The 12847-nt window shown below is 50.6% G+C and overlaps 1 protein-coding gene across 1 annotated transcript in view; it reads right to left on the bottom strand.

Moving 5' to 3' along the window:
- Nucleotides 1-389, bottom strand: part of LOC139668550 (L-threonine 3-dehydrogenase, mitochondrial-like) — a 12904-nt gene extending 12515 nt beyond the window's left edge. Inside the window, exon 1 of the mRNA XM_071548155.1 lies at nt 340-389. The gene's annotated coding sequence lies outside the window, so the exon portion shown is untranslated. The remainder of the gene's footprint in view (nt 1-339) is intronic.
- Between the last annotated feature and the right edge of the window lie 12458 nt (nt 390-12847).

Here is a 12847-nt window from a genome sequence, read left to right as displayed (position 1 = left end):
TTCCACTCCCTGCGCAGCCTCCGCAGATGAAGCCAAAGGCGCGGCGGCGGGTATGGGCACGAACAAAACCCTCCATCCCGCGGCGAGGCACAAAAGAGCCTCCATGGGGCTCCAGCCCCGAATAGCCCATCCCGAAGGAGCCCGAGGGGTCCCCGGGGGTGCTACCCGGGCAGGGCCGGCCATGGGGCCGCTCCCCTCCCCCGCCCCATTCATTCATTCCTGCGCTCCCGGCCCGGAGCGGGGCGGCCCCGCATCCCCCAAACACCCCCGATCCCACGGAACAGCCCCCACGGCCACGCAGCCCCCCAAACACCCACCCCAGGGCGGTCCCCCGCTCACCTCGGACCCGCCGCGCCGCCGCTCCTCGACCGTGTCCCACTGCCGCTCCCCCGGGGCCGCGTCTGACGTCAGCGCTGCCGGGGAGGGGACTGGGAGGTGACGTCACGGTTGAGTGACGTCAGCCGCTGTGGTGGGGCGGCGGCCCCCGGGGCCCAGCCAAGCGGAGGGGGACCGACCCCGGGGGATGCGGAGACACAGCGAGTTCCCCCGGCCATAGGATGGTTTGGGTGGGAAGAAATCTTAAAGCTCATCCCATTCCAACTCCCCTGGCATGGGCCGGGACACCTTCCACTAGCCCAGGTTGCTCCAAGCCCAGCCACAGCTTCCCGGGGCAACCTGTGCCAGAGCCTCAATCACCCTCACAGCCAACAATTCCTTCCCAATATTCCATCTATCCCTGCCCTCTGGCACTGGGAAGCCAATCACCACTTGTCCTGTCACTCCATGCCTTGTCCCAAGTCCCTCTCCAGCTCTCCTGGAGCCACTTTAGGCACTGGAAGGGGCTCTCAGGTCTCCCTGGATCCTTCTCCTCTCCAGGTGAACCCTCCCAGCTCTCCCAGCCTGGCTCCAGCCCAGAGGGGCTCTAGCCCTGGAGCATCTCCAGAGCCTCCTCTGGACTCAGTCCAGCAGCTCCACGTTCCTCTAGTGTTGGGCATCAATCATCCCCTGAACTGCAGAACAACACAGTGCTGGTCATGGAACTCCAGAATCCCAAACTGAGTTGGATTAGAAGGGACCAGAGTGCGTCAACTGGTCCAAACTCCCTGCTCAGGGAGGGCCATCCCAGAGCACACAGCACAGGATTGTGTCCCGACAGCTCTGGAATATTTCCAGTGAGGGGAGACTCCACACCCTCTCTGGACAATCTGTTCAGTGCTCAGTCACTGCTCAGGAAAGAAGTTTTTCCTCCTGTTCAGGTGGAATTTCCTGGGCATCAGTTCCTGACTGTTCCTCTTGTCCCATTGCTGGGCACCCCCGAGCAGAGCCTGGTCCATCCTCTGTCCCCTCCCTGCAGACACTGACAGACTAAGGGAGGTCCCCTCTCAGTGTCTCTTCTCAAGGCCGAACAGCCCCAGCTCCTCCAGCCTTTCTTCCTAAGAGATGCCCCAATCTCCTCCTCATCTTCACATCACACAGGTACAAATGTCTCTCCTAGGCTCTATCACCAGCTCCTTGAGTGCCCAGCCATCGGAGTGGGCTGTAGTACCCAAGTGACCTTTCAGTTCCTGATAATCCCCTCTGCATTTCAAATTTCTTCTGCTGTCTTTGCATCCTTCCAGTGGCTGCCCTACAGGAACACCTGCTAAGACTTACTGTCCCTTCCTTGCACTGTGGTTTCTGGTGTTCCCACTCTCACTGAGGTCTTCCTGGGCAGGACCTGTGAGGTTCTACTCTGTTTCCTAAAAGATCAATACGAGGAGATGTGTCCCCCTTCCATATCAAGGCCAGTGTCTATGCAAAGACCTCAATGGCTTTGATAACCAGCAGAATGAGCCACCTGGTTGGTTTTAGGTGCACAAAGCAGTGCAGGGGGGACTTCTTTGTCAAGTGGCTCTTTGCTGGAACATGGACTGCAGGAATCGCTGTGTCTGTGCTGCCTGAGCAGCCTGAGCTGTGACACTGCTCCTCAAAACCAGAGATACCCCTTATCAGCACACACCCTCCCACAGCTGACAGCTGCTTATCAAGCTCCTGTGCAGCTTCTGCCATATCTCAGGGGACAGTCTGGGGGCTGATTGTGTGCAGGAGGTGGGCATAGCTACTCTGAGAAGAAAACTCATCCTGTCAACATCTTTAAAGTAGGAAGCCATGAAGAGAATCAACTCAGTGGAGCTGCTTCTCCACAGTCAGGATCCCACTGAGTGGTAGACCCTGGGACAGACACACTGGTGCTGTTGGACTCTACAAGGGAAAAATAAAATAGTCTCAGAAAGGGAATTCACTTGATGTCAGGTATATTGGACTGGGATAGGATGGCACTTTCCATTGGATACATTTCTTTTTATGCTGGTTTGGAACACAACTGGTAAATTTCTATGGAGGATAAGAGTGCCTGAGTGAGCACATTCTTCTTGACTGAAGAGAAACTGAATGATTGATGGGTCATGAATCCAGGTTTTGGATCTCAGCCACAGGAATGTGTCCTGTGAGGTCACCAGCCTCCTGAAGAAAATACAGTCCTACACCTTTCCATGTTCTCTAAAGCTCTTTCTGCTGAGGTTTTGGAGCTGTGCTTCTTACTTACAAATTCTGCTTTTTTATTTTCCTTCCTGGGGAGTTATCCTTCATTTGAAGCCTCCACGTAGGTGTTTCACATAAACAACAGAGAAGGCAACTTCCATAAATCCTTTTTTATACCCACAAATGCATCACTGTAAAGAGGGCTCAGGGGTGTCAGATGCCTTTTGAGCTGTTTCCACTCAGATACCATCTCTGTGCAGGGCCTCTGAACTGTCTCCCTGACTCAGGTTCCAGTTTGCAACAGGAAATGCTGATCTCCTTGGCACCAGTGATTTTCTCTCCACATGACTGGGAGGTCACCGGTAGCTGGAACAAAGGGCTCCCTTGGGTGTAAAATGATCTCCTGGAACCCCCCTGGGGCTGCACAAAGGAGGTGAGTTACCTGAGACACCAGGTGCAGCTCTGGTAGCCTAACAGGAGAGCTGTGGAGTGGTGCCTGTGGTGAGTGCTCCTGAAAAGGCTGCCAAGTCTCCAGGGAGAAGTGACTACACACAGCAGCTTATAGAGTCTTCTGGGACCTCTATACACCAGTTCTTCCTCAAGTCTCCAGTGTTGTCCTTCATTCAGCCTCTTTGTAGCTTCTCTGTGTTCCTTTTCTTACCTTGGGGTCATAAATCTCTTTGTCTTCTGCTTCTCAATCTCTTTGTCTTCTGCTTCTCAGCCCATCACGTGCTGTTCTTCCCTGTGAGGGTGGTGAGGGCCTGGAACAGGCTGCCCAGAGAAACTGTGGCTGCCCCTTCCCTGGAAGTGTCCAAGGCCAGGTTGGACAGGGCTTGGAGCAGCCTGTGCTAGTGGAAGGTGTCCCTGCCCATGGCAGGGGGGTTAGAATGAGATGAGCTTTAAGGTCCCTTCTAACTCAACACTTTTATGGAGGCAGCAAGGGCAACATTTCTTGTGGGGTTCTGGACAAGTATCCTTCTAGAGAGGGGTCAAAACTGCAGGAACCCAGAAACACGACATGGTTTGATGCAGTCCAGGCACTGCCTGATTTCTTAGACATCCAGAAAAGCTGTATAGAGCAGGAAGTTCTTAAAGGAGCTCTTAATGAACGACCAGGAGGGATTAGAGAGCCTGGAGCAGTTTGTGCAAAGGATTTGGACTTAGATCTGATCCCATGTCACATTTCCTAAATCTCTGAGCAGCGTCCTGCTGTGATAGGGTTTTGCAGCCTAGGAAGCAGGGCTGAGTATGGGAATCCCCTCCTACATCAAGGTTAGAATCACAGAATCATGGAATGGTTAGGCTTGGAAGACCATCTAGGTTCTCCTGCTGCTTCTGGCTGAGGGAGAAGGTGACTTCTGACAGCACAAGTTGCTACCAGGAGGGGAAGTTTGTGTGTTTTATCCCTTCTCACAAGGTGCTACCAGGAGGGGAAGCTTGTGTGTTTTATCCCTTCTCAGGAGAGCAGAGTTAGGGATCAGTAGGATGTCCTCTGAAGGACGAAGGGGACAAGCTGAGGGCAAACAGAACTCTGTGTTTAATGAATCATTGGTCTGGTGGACCACACCAAGTCTTCAGACAGTGCTTGATCAAATCCCCCTTGCCCCGAGTTGATGCTCACAAGTTTTCTCATTGCCAACAGCATTTGTACAAAGATCTTCTAGATCCTTCTCCTCCCTTCTCCTGCTGAGCTGTGCTTCCAGCAAACAGTATAACTACATTTTTTCCCCTTATTCCAAACACATTTATCTTTCACAACCCTAAACATAAAGTCCCTGAGGAACAAAGGCTTTGAGATAAGATTAGCTTTGCCACAGAGGTGTTTATAAGCTCTTTTTTTCCATTCCCTCCTGCTTATGAATTCCACCCCTTGGCAGGCGGGTTGGGATCGTTATGTAACAGCTCAGCTACATGTACATGTAATTCGAAGGCACAAAACTAATGGGAAGGAGGGTTGTTATCCCGTGGGGATGCTACAAGCTCACCTGAGCTTCAAAAGCATGTGGGTGAGTTTGTGGAGGAGAAAAACGTTAATGAGAAGTGACTGGAAATACACTGAATGTGCAGGTACCGTGTCTGGGGCAGAAAGTCCTCCAGCTGGAGATCTCAGAGGTCTGTGAGAGTTCTGTGGGGAAAGAGCTGCTGTTGAAGACAAAGAAACTGGGCTAGGATGACCTGTGCCTGATTTGCTGTGGTTGCTTTTATGTTCTTAGTTGGCTTCCCTGAGCAATGAGCTGCCTCACCACAGCAAGGAGCAGAGGAGGAGCTCACAGAGCTTTGCAAACAAACCACTCTATAAAAATGCTGTCTTTCAAGGCCATTTATGGTGAGCAGAACACTGAGGCACAAAAGCCCAGTGCAGTAGTTATATTTGTGAAGTGTGGGTCATTTCTCTTTGCTGGACCCATTTGATTGTTATTCACACAATGGAGTCATTTTTGTGTGGTGCTGAGCTTATCAGTCTCTATTTTAAAATTTATTTCTGAAATGCCCCCAAAAATGCCATTGATTCAAGTTCTGAGGGTTGCACAGTCCTCACGAAGTCCTGACCTGCACTGCAACCAGCCAGCAGGATTCCTAGATCTCCAAGAGAGACATTGGTTATTTTGGGAAAGAAAACAGATTTATTTGTTCCTTGAATACTCTCTTACACTTCCCCATTTATCCACTGCCTTGCAAGCATCTAAGCAAACACAATGGATGAAGGATGCATCACATATATACCAATGATTGGAGATCACTGGGGGAAATGAGGGATTTCTGAGGGAAAAATCAGGCCCTAAGTCACACCCTTCATGGACATCTGCCCGTGCAGAGGCCATAATGTTGCCAAGAAATCCACAGCAAGTTGTCAGCTGCCCTCAGGCAGGGATTTGTACCTGAACAAAGTGGCTCTGGCACTTCATGCTGTTCAGTGGCCTTGCTGTGTAAACAACATTTTGCAGAGCAGAAATAGAAATGTCACAAAACCAGGCTTTTGGTCTCTTTTCTCTTTCAAATCCTTCAATTCCAGGAGAAATAGGTTATATCCACAGAAACCTGAGGGTGTGTTGAACTCAGGACCACCCCCAGCCAGCAGAGCTGTGCCATGGCAGCCCCTGGCACTCCCTTTGCACACTCACTGACCAAGGGGCACAGCTGTGCCATGGCAGCCCCTGGCACTCCCATTGCACACTCACTGACCAAGGGGCACAGCTGTGCCATGGCAGCCCCTGGCACTCCCATTGCACACTCACTGACCAAGGGACACAGCTGTGCCATGGCAGCCCCTGGCACTCCCTTTGCACACTCACTGACCAAGGGACACAGCTGTGCCATGGCAGCCCCTGGCACTCCCTTTGCACACTCACTGACCAAGGGGCACAGCTTTGCCATGGCAGCCCCTGGCACTCCCTTTGCACACTCACTGACCAAGGGGCACAGCTGTGCCATGGCAGCCCCTGGCACTCCCATTGCACACTCACTGACCAAGGGGCACAGCTTTGCCATGGCAGCCCCTGGCACTCCCATTGCACACTCACTGACCAAGGGACACAGCTGTGCCATGGCAGCCCCTGGCACTCCCATTGCACACTCACAATACACAGTCTCCCCAGGGCAAAGGGGCACAGCTGCAGGTCCCCACTGTGCCCCTGCAGAGAGCTTGGGCTGCCCCAGCCAGTGTTTATTGTTCACCCCTCCCTTGCAGCCTGGTAAAATTCCCCCCAGGATGTTGCAGTGGGGCAGAGGTTTGGTGGGTCTGGCCCTGCTGTGTCCAAGGGGCTCCTCTGGGCAGGCACAGGGAGGGAACTCTCACTCCAGGCTGGGAAATGCTGATCATCCCTCCTGGATTTGAGGTTCTGGTTCATTTTGACATCATCTTACACATTCTTGCCTTAAAAGTCAAACTCCTTCTTGCCAGGGACAGCTGACAAAGGAGAATAGCAGTGCCTGAGGAAAATGTCCTCCCTAGTGGGTTCATGTCCCCTTTGCCACCCCTCTGGATGGGATGCTCTTGGAAAGGGATTGGGGATATTCCCTATGAGCATTTCTGAGGCTGTGGAAGGCTCAGCCTGAGCTTTCCTCACAACAGGCTGTAAAACTGATGGGTGTCAGATCTGAGCAATACTGGGGGCCAATGCCAGGGCCAAGTTTTCCAGCCCCTCAGGACTGCTCCATCAGTGCCCTTGGCTGCAGAACTGAATCTGCACAGGTGCCCTCAGACAGAGCAGTTCTAAAGGACTTCACTGGCAAAGGAGCCCAAAGGAAAGCACATTGTATTTTTGTAGTACCTGTTTTGGGAGCCGAATAATAGAAAAAGGGATTTTAAAATATTTTTACAAGCCGTGAACCAACCCGTGTGATACTTGCAAGTCCACAGTGGCACTGCAGGTTTAGCTGGTGTGGTTGGCACATAAAATTAATATGGATACAAAGGCTGAGAACAGGGTTGAGTGGGATAAGGAACAGGAAAACCAAAGGGTCCAGAACTCTCAATGAGGAACATCCCTGGGAACACAACAATGCAACTTTAAAACTTCTCTTAGCATAAAACAACCTTCTCATAACTGGCTCTGCAGCCCATGGCCTGAACCTAAAACCTTTATTCAAACAAACCCCTTTCATGGACAGGGAACTTGAATTGATCCAGGGTCTCTGTGTTCCTGCAACTTCTATCTGATGCTGAATGTGCAATCAAGGGAGATTGTGGCAGACCTTTAGGTGAGGGTGGTTTCAGTCCAGGGGGTGTTCCTAAAAACCTTTACTCATCTATCTCTGCAAATGAGTAACTTGAATCAATGCAGGATTTGTGCATCTTTTATCTGAGGGTGCCCCAGTGGGCACATTCTCCCATGTTCACACATGCACATACACTCACATGTGTCACACTCTGCTGAAATAGTGCAGAAGGAACTTGGGTTCAAAATATTTTCCCCAACAAAACTAAAACTCAAACAAGTTATCTGTTAATTCTAAAAACTGATTTATTATTTATTAATCAACTAATTGCTAAAGAATGCAGAGAGAGAGAAAATAAGAACAGTTGGGAAAACGCTAAGATTGCTTTTTAGAAGCAAAGAAAAAGAGAAATTATGATTCTTCTTACCTCTAAATAAGCAATTTTAACCACCTGTTTCTTTGGCCCTTGAATGCTGCTCTGAGGAAAACCTGTAAAATCACAAACACATTCCTTTCCCAAGCTCAGTTTAAAAGATTCAAACACAGACTTTGTTCACAAGTGTTCCTGTGGCCCAGAAGTAGCCTCAGACTCCCCTTTCCTTTGGTTTTTGCTGGACAGGTGTCACCTGGTGTTTGCTGACCTTGGGCCCACAGAAAGCTCAGCAGGGCTGTGAGTGATTTTAAAGCACATTTCAAACAACAGAAACTGTTTAAGCTCATGACTCATGTTTGCCTGTGCCTGTTGGAAAGCTCTGACTATTTGCCCAGACCAGTTACTGTACAGACCTGCTCCTAAGCAAAGATGCTGCATTTCAAAGCATAATGAAATCCTAATTTCAAAGGAGTGAGCCTGGGCTGACCCAACAGCTCCTGCAGGTGCCCCTGAGCATTAGAGGGGCAAATGGGGGTGGGCCAAGTCACCCTCCCATAACTGGGCAGGACCGACAGTCTGAAGGGAATTGCTGCCCTTCTCTGAGGCAGTTCCAATGGATCTGGAGGGGAAGGAATTCCCCCTCCAAGTTCTATTCTGTGCAGTCTGTCACAGTCCCTCCCAGTCTGTGTTTCACGTTGCTCAGGGAAGGGCCAGAGCCAAACCTTGGGGAGCAGCAGGAGCAGACCTTACTCAGACTATTGAAACAACTTTGGGAATCTCATCCTAAAGGGTTTTCAGAGGAAATCCCAATTGCCTTTGGGTTTTCATAACCACAGTTAGTCCAAACTGTGTCTCTTCAGGCCCCTTTCTGGCCTTGCACAGATCAGAACACACTTTGGTTTTTGCTTTAATCTTTCTCCTTCCTGGCAAAGAAATGAGAGATATTGTGAGTGGAGCTCAGGGAAGGCCAATTGCAAAGTTCCTGTCTATCACTTGGGAAATAAAGAGGGGGAACAGAGCCCAGCAGGCAGGGGATGGAGCTGATGAGGATGCCTTGGGATGTTTAAGGAACTGTCTGTAGAAACCAAGTGAGTGTTGAGGGTGTACCTTGGAGAATCATTATGGACACTTTCCCCCAAACTGGAAGAGTCATTTTCTAATATTACTGAAGAATATTAGTGTTGCTATTCCTGCTGTTACCATTTTAACTTTCACCCCAGGGCTCAGGTCAGCAACCACAACAATTTCTGCAGGGTTATCAGGTTTGCTGAGTGTTTCCTTTTCTCCTCAGTGATGCTCAACAGTCGTATTTCTGATCAAACTAATTTCAGTGGGAACTGTGAAGCATAAAAATAATGAGATCGGTTTTCCTAAAGACATCTTTCCCTGGTGAATGCCAAGTGCAACCCCAGCAGGGCAGGGGCAGCAAAGCACTCTGTGCTTTCTCTCCGGGCACCTCAGTCAGCCTCAGCTTTAGCAGGAAAGGAGTTACAATAACCTGTGTGTGCTTTCTCCCTTACTGGATTCCCACTCAAGCAAAGAGGTGAAATAATTGTTTAAAATTACTGAAAATGTATCTTGGTCACAACCTCAAAACTGAGACTCAGGATCATTCTATTTGCCTTGTCGTGAATGTAACTGAAGTTATTGTTGTGTAGCAGAGGATACATTTGTGCGTTAACATTCTCCAATTTAGTGTTTGTGACATCTCAGTGAGCACAAACTGTGGGCACTTGGTTGCTCCTGTTCACGCTCACTGGGCTCAGAATTCAGGACTGATTTTGTACTAACCATGTGCATGAGCAGAGATGACCAGGACGGGGGGGAAGGGGGGGGAATTGGGGGGGGAAGGGGGGGGAAAGGAGGGGGTATGGGGGGGGGGGGGAAGGGGGGGGAAAGGAGGGGGTATGGGGGGGGGAAGGGGGGGGAAAGGAGGGGGTATGGGGGGGGGGGAAGAGGGGGAAAGGGGGAGGGGAAAGGAGGAGGGTATGGGGGGTGGGAGGGGGGAAGGTTCTAAACTAAATTTGAGGAGGGAAAGGGAGGGGAAAGGGGGGAAGGGAGGGGAAATAAGGGGGGGGGAGAAGGGGGAAGGAAAGGGTGGGAAGGGGGGGTTTGGGGGAGGGAAAGGAGGGGGTATGGGGTGCCAGTGGAGTTCCGCGCCGCCAGCAGAAAGGCGGGGCTGGCCGCGTGCGGGAGCGGTCGAAGACTGACAGGAGCCCCCGCCAATGGGATGCGATCCTGCCTGCAGAAAGGCGGGGCTAGCGGTGGGCGGGAGCCGGCGGAGACTGACAGGCGCATCCGCCAATGGGATGTCGCGTCGCTGGCGGGGAGGCGGTACCAGCCGCAGTACCACCAATGGGGGAGCGCTGCGGCCTCCGCGGCAGCCAATCCGGACCCAGCGAGCGCTGCCGGCGCCTCCGCGCCCTCCCTGCTGGCCCCGCGCTCGCCGCTCCCGCTCGGCCCTTCCTTGTCTCACGGATTGGGGTTGCGCCGCTCCCTGTAGTTCTGGTTTTACAGTCGTGCACAATACAACAAGGCGCGGCAAAACCCCCTCGGTTCCACCGACGCTTCCCAGACTCGTGCATTTTTCATGGCGTTTTCCTCATATTTTTTGATATTTTTTATTTTATTCTTTTTATTCCGTTATTACCATTACGGGCCGTGCAGGGCGGCCCCGCCTGCCGCGCCCCCGGCCCCGCCCCCCGGCCCCCGGCCCCGCCCCCCGCCCCTCCGGCCACGCCCCCCGCCCCGCCGGCCACGCCCCCCGCCTGGGGCGCAGCTCCGTCTGCCCAAACGCCGGTTCGAATCCCGCTCTCGGCCGCCCCCTCTGTCTCGCCGTCGCCACCTGGCGGACACGGCCGGGAACTGCAGCATAGTCCCGTCCCCCCCAGTCGGGGGTCGTTTCTTTCCCCAGAGCCGCGACTTTCCCCTCCACACCACCCAGCAGCGACCTCTGCGCCTGGCAGAGGCCTGAGGCATCCCACTCCAGGCTCGGGGCTTCCTTTGCTTTCTTCCACTGCCGCCGTCCTGCCGTGTCAAGGGTTAAATCACAGACCGTAGGCGGAAAACACATTGACTGAAACAGAAATAAATTTCAACTACACAACACCTTCCCAGCTTTCTGGGAGAAGGGTCCCTTCCCTGTCCAACAGTGAGAATTGTCTCTGCCCCAGAGCCTGCCCTGACCTTGCCCTTCTCAGAGCCAATTCCCCTGGCACAGCCCACTTCCTGCAGCAAAACAGGCCATACCACAGGTTAGGAGGGAATTCCCTGGGAGGGTGGGCAGGCCCTGGCACAGGTTGCCCAGAGCAGCTGTGGCTGCCCCATCCCTGGAACTGTCCAAGGCCAGGTTGGACAGGGCTCAGAGCAACTTCGGATACTGGAAGGTGACCCTGCCCCTGGCAAGGGGTGGCACTGGATGGGATTCAAGGTCCCTTCCAACCCAAACCACACCAGTATTCCATGATGATTCTGTGATCAACAGATTTTTTAGTGTTTTTTTGGTTATTTACATTTAAAATCTATCCTTTTTTTAAAGACTATTCTTATATATTCTGGTGGGGCTGAGGGGACCACAGTGTTGGACTGCTGGGGGCAGCTGCCCTCAGGGGGTGATTGATGCTATTCAGTTTCTGATTCACGGTCCTTACTGCTGTATTTTGACTTCCTTCTCTGAATGGCCTTCCTTAAATTCTGTTAGTTCTTCAGAGGGATACAGGGGTTTGTTAACATCTACCGGTCTGGGGTATTCCAAATTGATGTAATTCACAATTTTTCATTTCAAGCTTTTAATTTTTTTCTTCCTCATTTTGTAATGTTGAAGCAACAGATTTATTTCCTTTTCCCCCCGAACTGCTTCATGTTCATCAGTCGACTGTGGGAGTTCTTTTCCTAATTGCTCCTGTAATTCCTTTATCTGCACCTTAAAAGGGCTCGAGCACTGCAGGGATGGCCCCAACTGCCCATCAGGGGTATAATGCAAAAGTCAAAAGCCCGCAAAGTTTCTTAGAATGCATAAATCATTAACCGTTTCAGTCTCTGACACCCCTGCACCTTCATGCCCTGTGGAACTCTGGCTGGCAATATCCCAGTCTCCCTCATAGTCTGCATTACCCAGTTACCAGGTGGGGAGCGAGGGAAAAGCAGACATTGCTGCAGCCCAGTATCCTGGCCCATGTTCGTTCTGCAGCCTGCATGTTGTGCTTACATGAGCTGCCACCAGGACAAACAGTTCAGGTACCTTTTGACTCCTGCTCTCTTCTTTTTTTTTTTTTCAGAAGTGTTTTCTTAACTACTAAGAGAAATTTTTTAAAAGGGAGTTTTCTGTCACCTCTGCTCTGATTGGAGAGGGAGGGAAGTGTAAGTCCTCTTCAGAGGGAATCCAGAGTATTTAATTAATTTGTTAATTTATTATGATTTACTTCATTAATCAAACCAGGGAAAATCTGAAATATATCCTCATTAAATTTAAAACCGTTTCTGCACATTGTCCCTTCTGCCTTGTCATTTCTCAGTGAGTTTCCAGGCTGACAAAACAAAACTCAGGTTAGTTAGAGACATGGTACAGAATTCTCAAGTCTAACTGTGTTCCCTCCTGACTGTTGCTGGTCCTGGTAAGCACTTTGTTAAGTTAGAAAAAATACAAGGTGCTCATAAAGAGATGTTTTGAATCCAGAAAGTATAATTTTGTAGTTCTGCACAATTGAACTGTAATTCCCACTTGTACCCTGATCTCTGGGGTTTTCTTTTTGGTGTAAGTACAAGTTAAAATCTGTGGGGCAACAACTGTGAAAACAATCAGGTTTCTGCTATTTTAGGTTTTCATTCTATCGGTGACTGTGGGCTAAGAGAGTGAATTGGTTCATCTGGTTGAGTGTTTTAGAGTTTGTTTTGTGAGTGTATGATCCTTGCATACGTGTTGCTTCTTGTATGTGTTGACTCAAATCTCTTTTTAGGTATCTAACTCAAATTCTCTTATTAGGGCAAGTGTCGAGATTTTGAAACAATGTTGTGGTTTGAATCCTTTGCTGTTTTACGGCTGTGAAGAGCAGGAGCAAGTGAAAGATGATGCTGATATTTCACTGTTGCCTACCATTGTAGAGCGAGTTGTTCTTCCTAAATTAACAGGTATAGGTTTGGAAAATGGTGGGGAAGGGGTTGTGGAATCTCGAGCTTGTTTGCGCTTTCAGATTTTACTGTTTTGTAAATAAATGAATGCATCAATACCTGTATTTGAGTATGTTCAAGGTGGGGTAATTCTTTACTCTCTTACACTGATTTCAGAAAGTATCTGGG

Source organism: Pithys albifrons, chromosome 2, assembly GCF_047495875.1.
Source record: "Pithys albifrons albifrons isolate INPA30051 chromosome 2, PitAlb_v1, whole genome shotgun sequence".
Lineage (NCBI taxonomy): Eukaryota > Metazoa > Chordata > Aves > Passeriformes > Thamnophilidae > Pithys > Pithys albifrons.
Note: the sequence above shows the minus strand (reverse complement) of the source record. Positions and strands in the feature narration are given on the sequence as shown.